Source organism: Cervus elaphus, chromosome 15, assembly GCF_910594005.1.
Source record: "Cervus elaphus chromosome 15, mCerEla1.1, whole genome shotgun sequence".
Taxonomy (NCBI): domain Eukaryota; kingdom Metazoa; phylum Chordata; class Mammalia; order Artiodactyla; family Cervidae; genus Cervus; species Cervus elaphus.
This window is the reverse complement of record NC_057829.1, coordinates 36,993,237-37,009,095: the sequence shown is the minus strand read 5'-3', so window position 1 is coordinate 37,009,095 and position 15,859 is coordinate 36,993,237. Positions and strand designations below refer to the sequence as shown.

At 39.7% G+C, this 15,859-nt stretch overlaps 1 protein-coding gene across 7 annotated transcripts in view; it reads right to left on the bottom strand.

Annotated features, from left to right (window-relative positions):
* The window catches only part of NRG3 (neuregulin 3), a 1,171,842-nt gene that overhangs the window by 828,936 nt on the left and 327,047 nt on the right, over nucleotides 1-15,859 (bottom strand). The gene's annotated exons all lie outside the window — the stretch shown is intronic.

Below are 15,859 nucleotides of genomic sequence, written 5' to 3'. Positions count from 1 at the left end.
GATTACACTATACAACAGTCTTTCTTTTTCTAGTATTATCTTAGATAAAAAGTACATGGATCCTTTTGCCCTCCAGTGCTGTTCATCAAGGTAATATGGTTTCCTTCTGATTATAACCACAGCACTACGTATAGGGAAAAAATATGGGACAACATCCAGAACAAGAATTTATAGTAAAATTATCAGTCAGAATATAAATCCACACTAGATCCCAAAGAATAATAAAAACAGCAAATACATTGTACTGATTATGCTCTGTGCACTATTTCAAGCACTTTATGTATATAAACAACTTTATATACTTTCCTTCTCTGCAGAACAATTTTTGGCCTGTGTAAGAGGCCTGTGTGTCTGGCACACAATCTACAAAGCAAGTATCCTGGGGTCCTCATATCATAGAAATGAAAACTCACAAAATTGAGTTGACCCACTGAATTCATCCAGTTTCTTAATAATGAACACCTCTTTGAAAAGAAGACTCATGTTATTAAAAAGGGGCAGATTTATTTTCTACAACAGAAACAATACATTCAAATGCTCAATTCATTCACTGAGCATTTACTATGGAAACTGGCGTTGTGCAAAATTCTGAAGGCAGGATAATCAATGTGGTTTCTACCTCCCAGAAGTTGTGCTGAGGGTAAACTGGTTGCTCTCATCCTGGTTGCTGTCACACAGAATCACCCTGACACTTGAACTCATGGCCACCTTTCAAGACAGAATTTTCTTAAATGCTTAAGATACATTTCTGGATATCCAAGAAACTTTGGCTTCTATTGCTACTTATTGGACAGCTCAGAGAGTGATGTTTGAAACCCTGAGCAACAGAACTGAATCTGGGTTGGGTTCAACTTTCCCAGGAATTGATCTAAATATGGGAGAGTGACCCCTAAGAGTTTTTATACCAAGGGTTGCTGAGACTGTCTTAAAACCTGAGTAACTCAGTCCAGAGAGGACCTGATTTCCTTGGCAATCAAGTGGAATTTCTGACCCACAAAATGATGGTTTTGTTTGTGATTCTCAACTGCTTGTTTCATCATAAGTAGAAAGATGGCTTTTGACCAAAGTCAAATGCTAGGCTAGACCTACTGCACATGTACATGGAGACATGAACAAGACATTTCCAAAGCTTGCCAACACTGTTCCATTCTGGAAGCCTTCAATCTAGCCTTCTGGAGTTCACATGTTCTCTCATGCCTGAGTGCTGGGGTGGCTCCCACCATGGGCACTTCTGTTGCAGCTATGTGGCTCAAATCACTGCCCACATATGGTATAAGGACATATGTGGACATGTAAGGACATAACCACAAAATAAGAATTCTTATACCTACCTCACCTGCCCACATGAAGGATCCAACCCAAAGTGATAAGGAGGTTGCAGGATGCATTGCAAAGGCTTTCTGGAATTGGTGACACTTCAACTTAGCCTTGAAAGATAATTAAAGATTAGCCAAAGTAAAAAGGGAAAGAGTTTCAAGAGAAGAAGAGGGCATCTTAAAGGGCAGGATGCCCAAGAAGGGGTGGACGGTCTGGGGAAAGTTAACATTTCTAGGATCAAGAGATCAACCTGTATCTTCCTTGATAAAGTAACTTTCAGCAGGGGACCTTCGAGAAAAAAATTCACTAAAACCTATTGATGTCTAAGCCTCACAGAAGCATAATGATATGTATTATTGAAGGCCCAAGTCAAATGCCACATCCTTTATCAAACTTTGGAGCAGAATTCCTCCTACCACTGCCCTCCCACAGGGCTTGCTTCTCTCTGCTCAGACCACTGTCTGATTCATGAGGCGAGATGTGCACAATATGTCTATCTCCTTAGATCACGAACTACTGGGAGGCAGCAACAGTCCTCCCACCACCACCTGGACTGACCTTTGTGAATCTGTGCCTACACACCCGCTTTCCTTCCTGCCATGAGAGAAGACAAGCCTCTGTTCTACTGGAGGCAGTCCCTCCTCTTATATTCTGGATTTCATGTCTCATCTATTCAAGGACTTGGTTCCCATAGAAATCTACCTCCCACTTTGCAATATCCATTCCTCATCCTCCATACTTTTCTGCATAGAAAAATATAGAGTCGTCTTTCTTTGACCCTTGTATCCCTCCACCTACAGCTGGACTCTTTGCTCTTTGTCACAGCACTCCCCCAAAGTCATCTGTGCATGCTGCCTGCATTTTCTCAACTCACATTTTTATCTTCAACCCACACATACACTTACATTCCAATCACTCCATTAAAACTGTTCTGACAAGGTCAGCGGCAGCCTCCACAATGCCAAATGTAAAGACCACGTCTTCTCTCCATCTTAGTTTCTATGCAACATTTCATATTATTAACTCCACTCTCCAGAAACAGTCTCTTGGATTGACTGGCATCCAGAGCTTCCAAACTCTCCTACCTCACCGGCAGTTCTTCCTGAATTTGTCTTGCTGACTCTTCCGCATCATGGGACCCCTAATGCTGCAATAACTCACAGTTCAATCCTGGGACCTCTTCTGTTTTCTCTCTTTGATGTTTATCTCACCCTGGTTTATAAGTAATTCTATATCAATACTGTTGAGTCTCATATTTATGTCTACAGCAGTGACTGCTCTCTTCAGTCTACCTGGATTTCTAGTGGCATTTCAAATGGAACAAGATCTGTTTTCCTACATTTATAAATTTTTCTTTTTCCCAGACTTCCCCCTTAAGACAAGTGTGCATGTGTGCTCAGTTGAGGCCAACTCTTTGTGACCTCATGGGCTGTAGCCCACCAGGCTCCACTGTCCATGGGATTTCCCAGGCAAGAATTCATCCTGGAATGGGTTGACATTTCTTTCTCCAGGGGATCTTCCCAACCTAGGGGTTGAACTTGAGTCTCATGTTTCTTGCATTGGCAGGCAGATTCTTTACAATTGAGCTACCTGGGAAGCCCTCCCCATTGGGGATTGCAGTCTTCCATCTCAACACTCACATCAACTCCATCAATAGGCAATGTAGCTCTATCTTCCCAATGTTTTTTTTTGATCACACAATCTTTGTGTCTCCACTGGCACCATCATAGGCCCAGAAACCAACAACTCCTACCTGGAATTCCCTCGTTTAGTCTTCTTCAGTTCTTGCTCTTCTAACAATTTAGTTTTTATTATCAGGTATAAGTGGCTTTCAAGATGTAAATCAAGTTATGTCACTACCCTGCACCAAACTCTCTACTACCTTCCTTAAAGACCCTCTAGGAACTTTACCAGTAGTCCAGTGGTTAAGAATCCGCCTTGCAATGCAGGGGACTTGGGTTCAGTCCCTTGTTAGGGAACTAAGATCCCACATGCCATGGAGTTACTGAGCCTGCATGCTCTGGAGCCTATGTGCCACAATTAGAGAGCCTGAGTGTCACAACTACTGAAGCCTGCACACTCTGAAACCTGAATGCCTCAACTTTTCACACACCACAAGAAAAACTCTCATATGCCACAACTAAGATCCAATGCAGCCAAATAAATCAATAAATATTTTTAAAGAACCTCTAAAATCGAAACCCCTTCTCTCTCCCTCAACTTCTCCCCCCACTCTGTCTGTCTCCCTCTTTTCTCTCTCTCCCACTCTCACCCCCTGAATCCTCTAGGCTTGTTCCTAATCTCCCCTGGAGGACCTTCGCAGTGGGCACAATCACTGACAAGGATCTGCACCATCATTAGCATCTCAGGTCAAACGTTAAGTCTTGGAAAGGTCTCCCTAATCGCCACGACAAAACTTAATTACATTACAGTAGTTTTTCTTCTTAGCACTTAGCAACACACATTTCTTATCTCTTGGTTTGTTTTGTTGTGGAATCCATTTTTATCCACTAGATTATAAGCTTCATGTGTCTACTGTGCTTTAAATATCTCCGGTATACAGATTAGTACCTAGCACATAAACAGTGTCCAGGAAAGGATACGTTTGTCTGGAAAGACAAAGAGTAGGTACAATGTGGTACCAGAAGTCAAGAGGGAGGGTTGGCAAAGCTGCATGACTCAGAGGCTCAGAGCATCCTTGACCTGGAGTTTATACCCAAAGTGTCCACAAGTCAGCTTGACTGTGGGTCACTCTCTGGGCTGTGTGGTGTCTGCAGGCAATTCCAGCAGAGCATGAGTCACAATGGCCCCTCTCAATAGTCGTACCCAGTACCCACTCCTGCCAATTACTCAGCTTCAGTTCTGAGCACAGTATTGTAATTACACCTGTTACTAATTAAAGGACAAAATAAATGTGAAGTGCCAGTGAAATACTGCACAGGAGTAAAGCAGCAATTATATTTATTGTATAATTTCCATTTGGCAATTATATTGATTGGACAATTGAACCTACTGCATAATAGTGATAATTACAATTGTTAACATTTTCTGCTGGGAAGAATCCAAGTGGGTAAACAGGTTGCTTTGAGTTACTGACAATCAGAAGGGGGAGTCTGAAGTTTCTCTTTCATTCTTACACATATTGATCAGAGATATTTCCTTGGGAAATACTGAAGTTTGAAAAACAGGCCTTTCATGCTCTGACAAGGAAAATCAATTTGAACCTTTCAGTACTTTGCATTGATGGAAACAGATAAATGCAAAGGGAAATCAAAACCAGGAAAAGAAAAAGGGAACGTGTTCCTATGTCACAAATGAGTTGGCAACAAGTCTCAACCAGTGGCGCGGAGGAAGTAAATCCCAGGCATAGAGAACAAGTACCAGCTGAGGCCCGAGGGCAAATCAATCCTTCTTAGTGGATCACATTAGCATAAAAGATCTCATGCCAGAGTGACCTGAACAAGGGATGAGAACAGTGCTTGATAAGACAGCATGCGTGCCAAACCATAAGTCTTGTGAATTCTCCTTTCTCACTCGGAAAGGGATATGTAGTAGTTTTGCAACATACGATGAACATGTCTCCAGTTAAGTCACCTTCGTAAAATGAATCTTGGTGGTATGTATATTTGATATTGTATTTCCCTACAATGTTAATGGTTCCTGGCAGAACTGCTAAGGAAGGAAGAGGATTAGAAGTCATTGAGTTTGTGCTTTTTGTTGCCCCATGACTTTGGAACATGACGATTATGGAGATCAGTATAGTTAGCAATATAAGAGCTAACAATGAGTAGGTGATGAACTCTACAGAGTCCTGGTTGAACAGTGAAGCAGGTGAAGGAGAGACTAGAATTATGTTTAAACATAATTAGCAAAGGAGGCTCATAAAAATACTGCAGTTTGAGAGACATGGGTCTGCTTATAGGTAGATGTGCTGATGTTAAAAACACTGTGAGAGACTTCCATGGTAGTCCAGTGGCTGAGACTCCATGTTCCCAATGCAGGGGGCCTGGGTTCAATCTCTGGTTCAGGGAACTAGACACACATGCCACAGCTAAAGATTCCGCATGCCACAACTAGGACCCAGTATGGCCAAACAAACAACATTTTTTAAGAATTATATAAAAAAAAACACCACGACTTAGGTAGTATTGATATTTCCCGCATTTTATAGAATAAAGAAATTAAAGCTTCATCATGTACTGTGTGCTGTTACCCAAGTCCTGAACAAGATTGCATCTATGCATCCAACCTTCTGCGAAGACACCACCCTCTCCAGCTCAGGGGTAAATCTGGATTTGTCTAACCAAAAAGAGGATCTTGCTCTGCTTTAATCAATCAGAGCAATCTTACTATTCTTACAAGTGATCGGCTGGGGTGATGTCAGGAAAGGAAGTCCTAGAGGCGTGGAGTTGTAGGAAAGAGTTTCTCAGTCTCTATGAAGGATATAGCAGAAAAGACACGTCTGTGATCCCTCCACTGGAGATGGTTATGCCTGTGTATAATACCTAGTCCTGCATAGCCAACTGGTGTACATAAGGGGGAACAGATGAAAGCAAAATTGAGATACTGAGGATGGAAGGACAGATGTCTGGGGAGAAAACCTAGGTCTTAGGTATTATCTTGGAGCCCCTGAATTAACCAACCCCAGAAATACTCTGTCTCTGATGTGCTACTGTTGAAGGCATTTTCAGGAGCAATTTCTCTCCTTCACAGATGAAAGCTCCCTCTCTGGTCCAGAGGCACAGAGAGGTAAATTGATTCATTCAAAGTCACAGAGCAATTAGGAAAGCTTGTCCCTGAATAGTGAAATCAATAACCACCAACTTGCCATTTCTTCAATTTCTGAAAAAAAATTAGTACGTGGTGTCTGGATACATATAAAAATAAGAATATCTTTTTACCTATATTTTCATCAAAATATGACAGCTTTGGGGGATTAAATGGAACCACTATCTGCTTTGCATATGGGAAAACACCACATGCATGCATGCTCAGTTGCTTCCAACTCTTTGCAACTCTATGGACCGTGGCCTGTCAGTTTCCTGTGCCAATGGGATTCTCCAGGCAAGAATACTAGAGTGGGTTGCCATGCCCTCCTCTAGAGGATCTTTTCAAACCAGGGATTGAACCCACATTCCCTGCATTTCCTGCACTGTAGGCAGATTCTTTACCTGAGTCATCTGGAAAGCCCTAGAAAACACCACACATTTTACCAAATTCATTAAAGAGCTTAATTTATCTATTTTTATTAAAATTTAGAGACCATTATTTTATTGGTAAATGTTTAAAAATCTCGTATGAACATTCCAAATTTGGGGATTTTTTTCCTGACTTAGAAGCAATAAATTTATTAATGATAATATGAAAGTAAGTTAATGTCATTTTCTGACAGACAACATGCTAAGCTCTTTGAGAATGTTCTCATGTGACCCTCTAAGCAGCATCATAAGGTAGGTACTATGATTATCTTCTTTTATTAATAAGTTATTGGGCAAAATGGTTTTGTCCAAGGAATCAGTCCTGCAACAACCAGTCAGCACCTTTTTCCCAAAGCCCTTGCTCTGAACTGCTTGCTATATTGTGGCCCATTTTAAACCTATATTATTTTAAAAATTTTAAAACATATACTTAACACATATAGTCACATTTATTAAGGAGACTTCAGAAAATATAAACTTTAAAATGTCAAAATTATTATTGTCATTATTTTTTTGGAATCACTTCTTACATATTGTCTCATGAACAGGGCCACTCAGAACTATTACATTTATATATAATTTACTCATTTCAAAATTTGCCATTTCATTATGGGCACATCTAGGTTACTTGATTATCATCTTTTTTAAATGAAGTTCAGTCTTCAAACTACTTTCTCAAAATGGACATTCACAAATGCCACCAAAGTAAAGGATTGTCAGTGGTAGAATATGTCTTTTCAATAAACATGTAGTACACACCAGAGTGAGTATCCCAGCCACCCTCATAATGGGCTTCCCCAGAGATCTGGTCAGCCTCAATATTGATGCTAGGAAATATATAAGAAAGGCAGCAAGGAAAAGAACTTCCCCCACCTCATAGAAAAATCCAGCACCACAGTTTGTGGTTTTAAAAATGATGGTAACAAACCCTGGGTTTTACCATTCTCACTTTAACTCAAGCTTCTGTTCCCTTAAAAACAAACACTGAAAGCTTTTATTTAGCAGTGCAGTTGCAGGACATACATGATTAGGAGCAAAACATGAGTTTTGGAAATATCTTTAAATGTGTTTCACCAAGAAATTTAAAATAACGGCTAAAAAGTAATAGCTGCCATAAATAACTACAGTCCAAGAGGTCACAAAGAGTCAGACATGACTTACCACCTGAACAACAATAACCATAAATAAATTTTCATACTCATGAAATAAATGACCGGTCATGGTATAAATATTCAGATGTAAGGGTGTATCTCATGACAGTTAAAACTGTCTCACTTCAAGGGGACAGGAAAAAAGAGTATTAGGAAGGCTAAGTCATTTTTTTTGTCTTAAGTCTTTTCACCATCTCTACTCACAGCCTAAGAAATATGTCAGCCTGTATGTATTTTCTAGTTCCATCACATGTATACCAAGAAATACTTAACACCTGCAGTCTAAAACAAACTGCATCTTGAATATTTTATTTTATTTACTAATTTATATTTACCACTGAGCTAAACTAAATTCATGAAAATAAACTGAATTACAGTAAGTATCTATGAAAAGGTTTCTAGTTGTTGGGTGAAGGCCTAAACTGGACCCTGATCTAGTGGAAATAAAATCTGGTAAAATATTTATGGTGCTCATGAGATAAGTGCAAACTGGGACTTGGCAAACTGATTACCATTTCTCTCATGTGTCTTCTTAAATGAGTTTGTCTGTGTTACAATTGAATCTACCATATGAAGAGAAAAAAAAACCTCACAGGCCAGAAGCCCAGTGTGCTATAGCCTCAGAATTTCCTACAAAAGGGACTTGAATGACCGGAAAGTCTATAATGGACAGTGATATATTTTATACAGACATATACTTATATATATGTTAGGTAGTTAGAATAGGAAACGGAGTCCAAAATAGCAGTGGCTTAAAGACAAAGAAAGGAAAAAGCCTGTGAAAATAGAACATAAGATGGTCTGAGGACCAGAGTGAGAACCTCAGGTAAAGCAAACAGCCCTCCTGGCTAGCCTTATTTACATAGGGCAGACTCAGGGGGAGGGAAAAAAAAAAAAAAAACATTCAAAAAGAGGAGCCAAAATTGAGCCCCATGCTTCTTTTGGGTTGGCCCGCCCTCACGCTTCAAGGATGTATTTTCCTTTGCTTGCCAAATAAAACTGAGCTATAACCAAGCTGTAACACTGGTCTGCTGTTTAAATTGAGCTGTAACATAGCTGTAACACTGGTCTGCTGCTTCAAATTTTTGCTGCATCAAGACAGAACTGAGGAAATTACACACTACTCCGACACACACACACACACACACACAGATATATGTATACTATTATACTTATATTTACCCATAGATATCATTATATCTATTTATATATCCATGGATATATAATATGATCCACAGATATATGTTCATAGATATACAAAGTCCATAAATATTTGCCCAAATATGGACCTCTCTGTGACTTCCAAGTAACCCATTCAACACTAGTAAAATAGAAAGGTCTTAATGATGATCACAGAGAAGGCAATGGCAACCCACTCCAGTACTCTTGCCTGGAAAATCCCATGGACAGAGGAGCCCAGTAGGCTGCAGTCCATGGGGTCTCGAAGAGTTGGACACGACTGAGCGACGTCCTTTCACTTTTCACTTTCATGCATTGGAGAAGGAAATAGCAACCCAGTCCAGTGTTCTTTCCTGGAGAATCCCAGGGATGGCGGAGCCTGGTGGGCTGCAGTCCATGGGGTCACACAGAGTCGGACACGACTGAAGTGACTTAGCAGTAGCAGGAGTAATGATCATCACAACCAGGTATTAGATAATCACATGTCTATGTGTTCACTCTGTTCCTGCATTCTGGGTGCAATATACAATGGACATGTTCATATGGACATGTACCATGCAGACTTGCTGGGTATAGGTTAAAATTCTGAGGCCTTGGTGGAAGTGGGCCTCAGCGGGTCACAGCCTAACTCCCCCTGTCAGTGGTGAGAACTGGCTCAAAGATGCCCAGATTCTGCAGGACGAAGCTTTCTAAGGTGACTCCAGGCACTGGGCATGGCTGTAGAAAGGATCCTTCAGTGAGGGCAGCAAGTATGCTCTCCTCTGATTCCTGCTGGATGCCTTTTTATTGGTGAGGATTCAAGGTGTGTGGGGACATGCGAAAGAGGAGTGTTCTTTAACAGTTCTCTTTGAATTATAATCTCTTTTGGGTTCTGCATGCTTCTGCTAAAGAAATCACCTTGTTTTTAAGCAATGAATTCTTAAGTCAGTTATTCGCCAAGGTGAATTCTAACAATTTGATGTCCACACAAGCATTTAGAAATGAAGTGATGAGATTTCTCCCGATATCCAGTGACAAAGAACTAGAGATATGCAAATAGTTGATACATCTGTGAGGAAACTCACCTTTTCAAAGATTAGTTTAGAAATAAAGTCATATGACGCCAGTTAGATATAGGGTCATAAACCAGATTAAAGTATTTCCCAGACAGCACTCATGGTAAAGAATCCACCTGCTATTGAAGGAAATGCGAGATGCAGGTTCAATCCCTGAATCAGGGACCTTGTTTTATTCTTTATTAAAATACAACCAATAATAGAATAAGGATGTAATAATGGAGCCTTTTCAGAAATTGTTTTGAAAGATCCTTGAGTCAATACTAACATTTAGTATAGTACTTAGCCAGCTTGTCTGCCCCCATGTGCATTAATTGATGAAAGACCCATTCTAGCAATAAAATGTAGCCAATGTAGGCCAGTGAAGTAACAAGGAGATCATGCATGTGTGTGCAAATAAATATGTATTCCTATACAGTATATTCCCAGACCAAGAGGATGGGATATTCAAGGAGTAAATAATGTACTTTATTTGAAAAACTGATTTCAATTTAGAAAATTTTGAACATTAACACTAACTTAACTACCATTTGCAGAGATTATCTGGACACTGCTCATCCATCTGTAGAGAAAGCTTTGTGGAGGCTCAGAGACAAAAAGAAAAGAAAGGGCAGGATGAATTAAAGGCTAGCAGAAGCAAAGCCAACCCCCTAACTTCCAGACAGCACTATGCCTTAAAACAACAACTGGGCAGAATGAATAGCTACCTACTCCAGTATTCTTGGGATTCCCCTGATGGCTCAGACAGAGATGTAAAGAATCTGCTACAATGAAGGAGACCCAGGTTTGATCTCTGGTTCAGAAGATCCCCTGGAGAAGGGAACAGCTACCCACTCCAGTGTTTTTGCACGGAGAATTCTATAGACAGAGGATCCTGGTGGGCTACAGTTGCAAAGAGTAGGATAAGACTGAGCAACACTTTCACTTTCTCACTTCAATGTCTTACATTTCTTTTGTAATTTCCTAACACAAGATTGGGCATGTAGTAAATGTTCAGTAAGAGGTTGAGAGGGTTTTTTTCTTCTTCTACTTCTTTTTTTCTCATTACTCTCTCTCAAGAAAGAGCCGATGAGAGAGCTATAAGATTTGGAGCCAGAGGTGGTCCTGAGCCTGACTCTCCCTGAGGCTGGCCTCTTCTTTTCATTTATAACAAACTCTGTTTCAAGCCTCTTAAATAGTTATTTACTGATCTCTCCCAAAGGGTCACAGGTAATAGGCTCAAGATGCTTCTGCCTTTTACTTGCATAGTGTAACACACTCAAAGATGCCCTGTCAACTAATTAGCAGCTTAATTGGAATGAAATTATGTAACTAAGCATCTCATCTCAAATTAGTGATAAATGTTTACCAGCTCACAGGAATGAGACTGTCAAGGGGCCTTCATCCAGACCATGTTCGTTTTGACAGGAGGTCTATGTCTTCCCATTCTTTTTCTATTTAGAGATGTGGGATTTTAATGAATCTCAAAGATAAGTTCCATAAGCCAGGCAGATATCAATTACTTGCATTTTGTAGGAGCTAGTGACCTCCCAAAAGAAAACATTCTTCCTTTGGGCAAGTTTATTTACTTGGCCCCCAAGGAATTCATTTGCTTCCAGAAGGTGAATGGCAAAATATATTTTTATCAGTTCAGTGTTTGCAAACTGTCACAAGGATTGTGCTTGGTTTTTTATGTATTAAAAATCAATTAATATATTTTATATAAATAGGAATTTTAAGTTGTTCTATGATTAAAGATGTCTAGCTTCTTATAGCACCTTTTCAAATGTTTTTAAGTATATTCCTATCATGGTGTATGTTGCTAATTCTCTCCAGTAACCACTCTCTGCATATCCCTTCTAAATGGAACACCTTCTTCCATGATGAGGGCTTCCCTTGTGGCTCAACTGGTAAAGAATCTGCCTGCAATGTGGGAGACATGGGTTCGATACCTGGGTTGGGAAGATCCTCTGGAGAAGGGAAAGCCTACCCACTACAGTACTCTGCCCTGGAGAATTCCATGGACAGTATAGTCAATGGGGTTGCAAACAGTCAGATACGACTGAGTGACTTTCATTTTCACTTTCTTCTATGACAAAGTCTTAACCTGGTTATTGGTCAAGTTCTTGCCAATGGAACATAAGTACCTGGAAGGATACGTGCAACTTTCACATCATTTTCTTAAGAACTGTTTACCTGCTTTCAACTTCTTAACTTTGCCTCTTATAAAAAGAAGATGTTGCTCCAGTGAGCCAAGACTGACTCTGTGGATAAGGAAAACTCCTTGTGGAATAGCAGAACAATTAAACAGAAGGAACTTGAGCCCTTCAACAACCCTGTAGAACATACAACCATCTTCCTGGCCTGCCTATCTTTTAACCAGAGTTTCTGAAACTTGGCATTACTATCATTTCAGCTGAATAATTCTTTATTATGGGAGAGTCCTCCAATTGTTATTGGAAGCTTAGTAGCATCCTTTGTCACTAGTGACTCCTCTCTCCCTAGCTGTGGCAACCATAAATATCTTCAGTTCAGTTCAGTTCAGTTCAGTCACTCAGTCGTGTCTGACTCTTTGTGACCCCATGAATCGCAGCACTCCAGGCCTCCTGTCCATCACCAACTCCTGCAGTTTACTCAAACTTGTGTCCATCGAGTCAGTGATGCCATCCACCCATCTCATCTTCTGTCGTCCCCTTCTCCTCCTGCCCCCAATCCCTCCCAGCATCAGGGTCTTTTCCAATGAGTCAACTCTTCGCATAAGGTGGCCTAAGTACTGGAGTTTCAGCTTCAACATCAGTCCTTCCAATATCTTCAGATGTTGCCAAATATCTGGGGGAAAATCTACTCCCAGATGAGAACCACTGCTATAAACAATTCAATGAGTGAATAATCAGTCATCTTATTCAGTCCTCTGTATCCCTGGGTATATTTGTTATAGCAGCTCAAAGTAGCAGTTCTCAAAGAATGATATGTAAAGAACCCTTTAGGGACTCTACAAGGTTAAAACTATTCTCGTAATAATGCTAAGATGTTATTTTTTCTTTTTACAGTCTTGACACTTGTACTGATAATTTAAAAGCAATGTTTGATAGAAAAATATGTTGGCTGTGTAGTGTAAATCAAGGCAGCAATGTCCATTTGTACAAGTATTAATCATATTCTTTAATGCTATGCATTTAACAGAGGAAACACCATTCCATTTAAAAATGTCCCTGATGTAGAGTAATAAACATTAATTTCATTACATCTCAGCTATGGAGTATAAATCTTTTAAATGACTTCCCTGGTGGCTCAGATGGTAAAAGCATCTGTCTACAATGTGGGAGACCTGGGTTCAATCCCTGGGTCAGGAAGATCCCTGGAGAAGGAAATGGCAACCCACTTCAGTACTCTTGCCTGGAAAATCTCATGGATGGAGAAGCCTGATAGGCTACAGTCCATGGGGTCACAAAGAGTCGAACACGACTGAGCAACTTCACTTCACTTCACTTCTTCATGTATTGAAATGAGAGTTATGCACAAAACACTTCTAATGTATACAGACTTATGATTGCTGTCTCAAAGTACTCATACAATTGTGCAGAAAACTGAACTAGCTACTTTTTTGCATGTGACACTATTTTTACTTTACAGAATGTTTGATGCACAGATTAAGATTTTTCAAACTTGGATATTTAACAGATATTTGCTTGAGAAAGAATGAGGTGAACCTGTCATTTCAGGGATAACAACTGAGATTATGTTGCTCATTAGCTCTTACTGATCATAAAATTCAAGTAATCAAGTGAAAATTAAAATTTTAGAAAGCTTGTATTCACCACCATGAGTTTACTGATGTGATTAATAACTGGGTCAATTTGTAAATTTTTTAAGGAATTATATAATCACCAGTCAACATATAGAAGATCCACTTAATTCAATAAAGCAATGCTTTCCAAATGACCAATACATGATATCATAGAATGATGTTCAGGTAAAAGTCAAATTCAAAGTAGAGTATTAATCAAATGATTTTAATATCACAGAGTAGGAAAATTTCCCATTGCCATTAATATTTAAGAACTATTACCTACTGAGTTAGTGTATAATTTTAAAAATCAACATTATCTGATTTGGCTACAAAAGTAATCCCTTTTTTTGCAACCACATATTTATGTGAGTTCAATTTTCCTCATATACCTCCACCTAACGTAAGACAAGAGATTGATTACAGAAGCAAATACAAGAATCTAGATGTCTTCTACTAAGGCAAATATTAAAAAGTGAGTGAGTAAAAGTTGCTCAGTCGCATCTGACTCTTTGTGACCCCATGGGCTATATAGTTCATGTAATTCTCCAGGCAAGAATACCAGAGTGGGTAGCCGTTCCCTTCTCTAGGTGATCTTCCCAACCCAGGAATCAAACCGGGGTCTCCTGAATTGCCGGTGGATTCTTTACCAGCTGAGCCACCAGAGAATCCCAAGAATACTGGAGTGGATAACCTATCCCTTCTCCAGGGGATATTCCCAACCCAGGAATTGAACCAGGGTCTCCTGCAAAGAGATTTGCAAAAATAGAAAGCAATGCCATTGCAGGTTAGAAAGATGATGGAACAGGAAGCCCCAGATCCTCCTTCCTCCCACAGACGTATTGATTCATTAACAATACACAGAAGAAAATCCTTTGGAAGAAGGAAGTTTCTTACAGTTAAGAAGCTCCTGTAACCCAGTCGGCACAAAACCAGCTACAACAAATCCAACGGGAAGACGTGTGGCACCTTCTTGGCGTAGTTCCTCTCCCTGGCATAGTATCACATGATGGAGAGGAAACTACTAACTCCTGATTCTCTTGTGGAGCAAATGAGAAGCCTGGACTATCTGTCCAACATTTTGACTTTTACTGGGTGAGACGAGAGCCTGCCTCAGGGAGTGGCTGCTGCCCCACCTGTTTCAGGGCACAGATGGGATTCCAGACTCCTGGGTGATGCTGAGAACTTGTTGAGCAGCATGTTGCTGACTCAGAGAACCCACAGCACAGCAGACAGACACCACAGGGAGCAAGGGATTATGAGCTCCTAAAATAGGATACCAGCAAATCCCTCTAGTTACAAATATTCACACACAAATCCAGAGAAGACACATCCACAGAAAAGGCTTGAAAAGCTCTCAGAATCTCTAGGCAGGCTGATTGGTGAAGGCTTTCCATTGTAAAAAGCCAGTACATGAAGAAAGAGAAATGTCTGCTTTTTCAAATGTGCAGCTATCAACACAAAGTGGCAACAAACATAAAGAAGCAAAGGAAAACAGCCCAGGCAAAGGAACAAAATAGATCTATAGAAACTGATTCTACCAAAAACAAAAAAAGATATATGAATTACCCGACAAAGAATTTAAGCAACAGTCATGAAGACATTCAATGAGCTCACAAAAATGATGAATAAACAAAATGATAGTTCCAGCAAAAAAGAGAATATTATAAAAGAATCAAAGAGAAAGAAATTGGGAGGCTGAGGATTATAGTAAGTGAATTGAAAAATTAACTAAAGGAGTTCAACAGCAGACTTGAACAAAGAGAAGAAAGGATCAGAGAATTCGAAGCAAGTCATTTTCAAATTTTTATTTTTTTTTATTTTGCTCCTTGGAGCAAAATTAAAAAAATAAAAATTTAAAAGGGTAAAGAACACCTAAATCCTGTGAGGATTCCCACAGTACGTTTATTAGTCCCATAAGGAAAGAGAGAGAGAAAGGTGCAGAAAATTTATTTAAATAATAAACAAGTGGGACTACATCCAACTAAAAATTTGTGCACAGCAATAGAAATGATCAACAAAATGGAAAAGCAACCTACCAAATGAAGGGAAATATTTGCAAATGACATATCTACTAAAAGGTTAATAGGCAAAATATATTTTAAAAACTCACACAACATAGTAGCAATGAAACAAATCATGCAATTAAAACATGGGCAGGTCTGAATAGGCCTTTTTTCCAAAGAAGACACA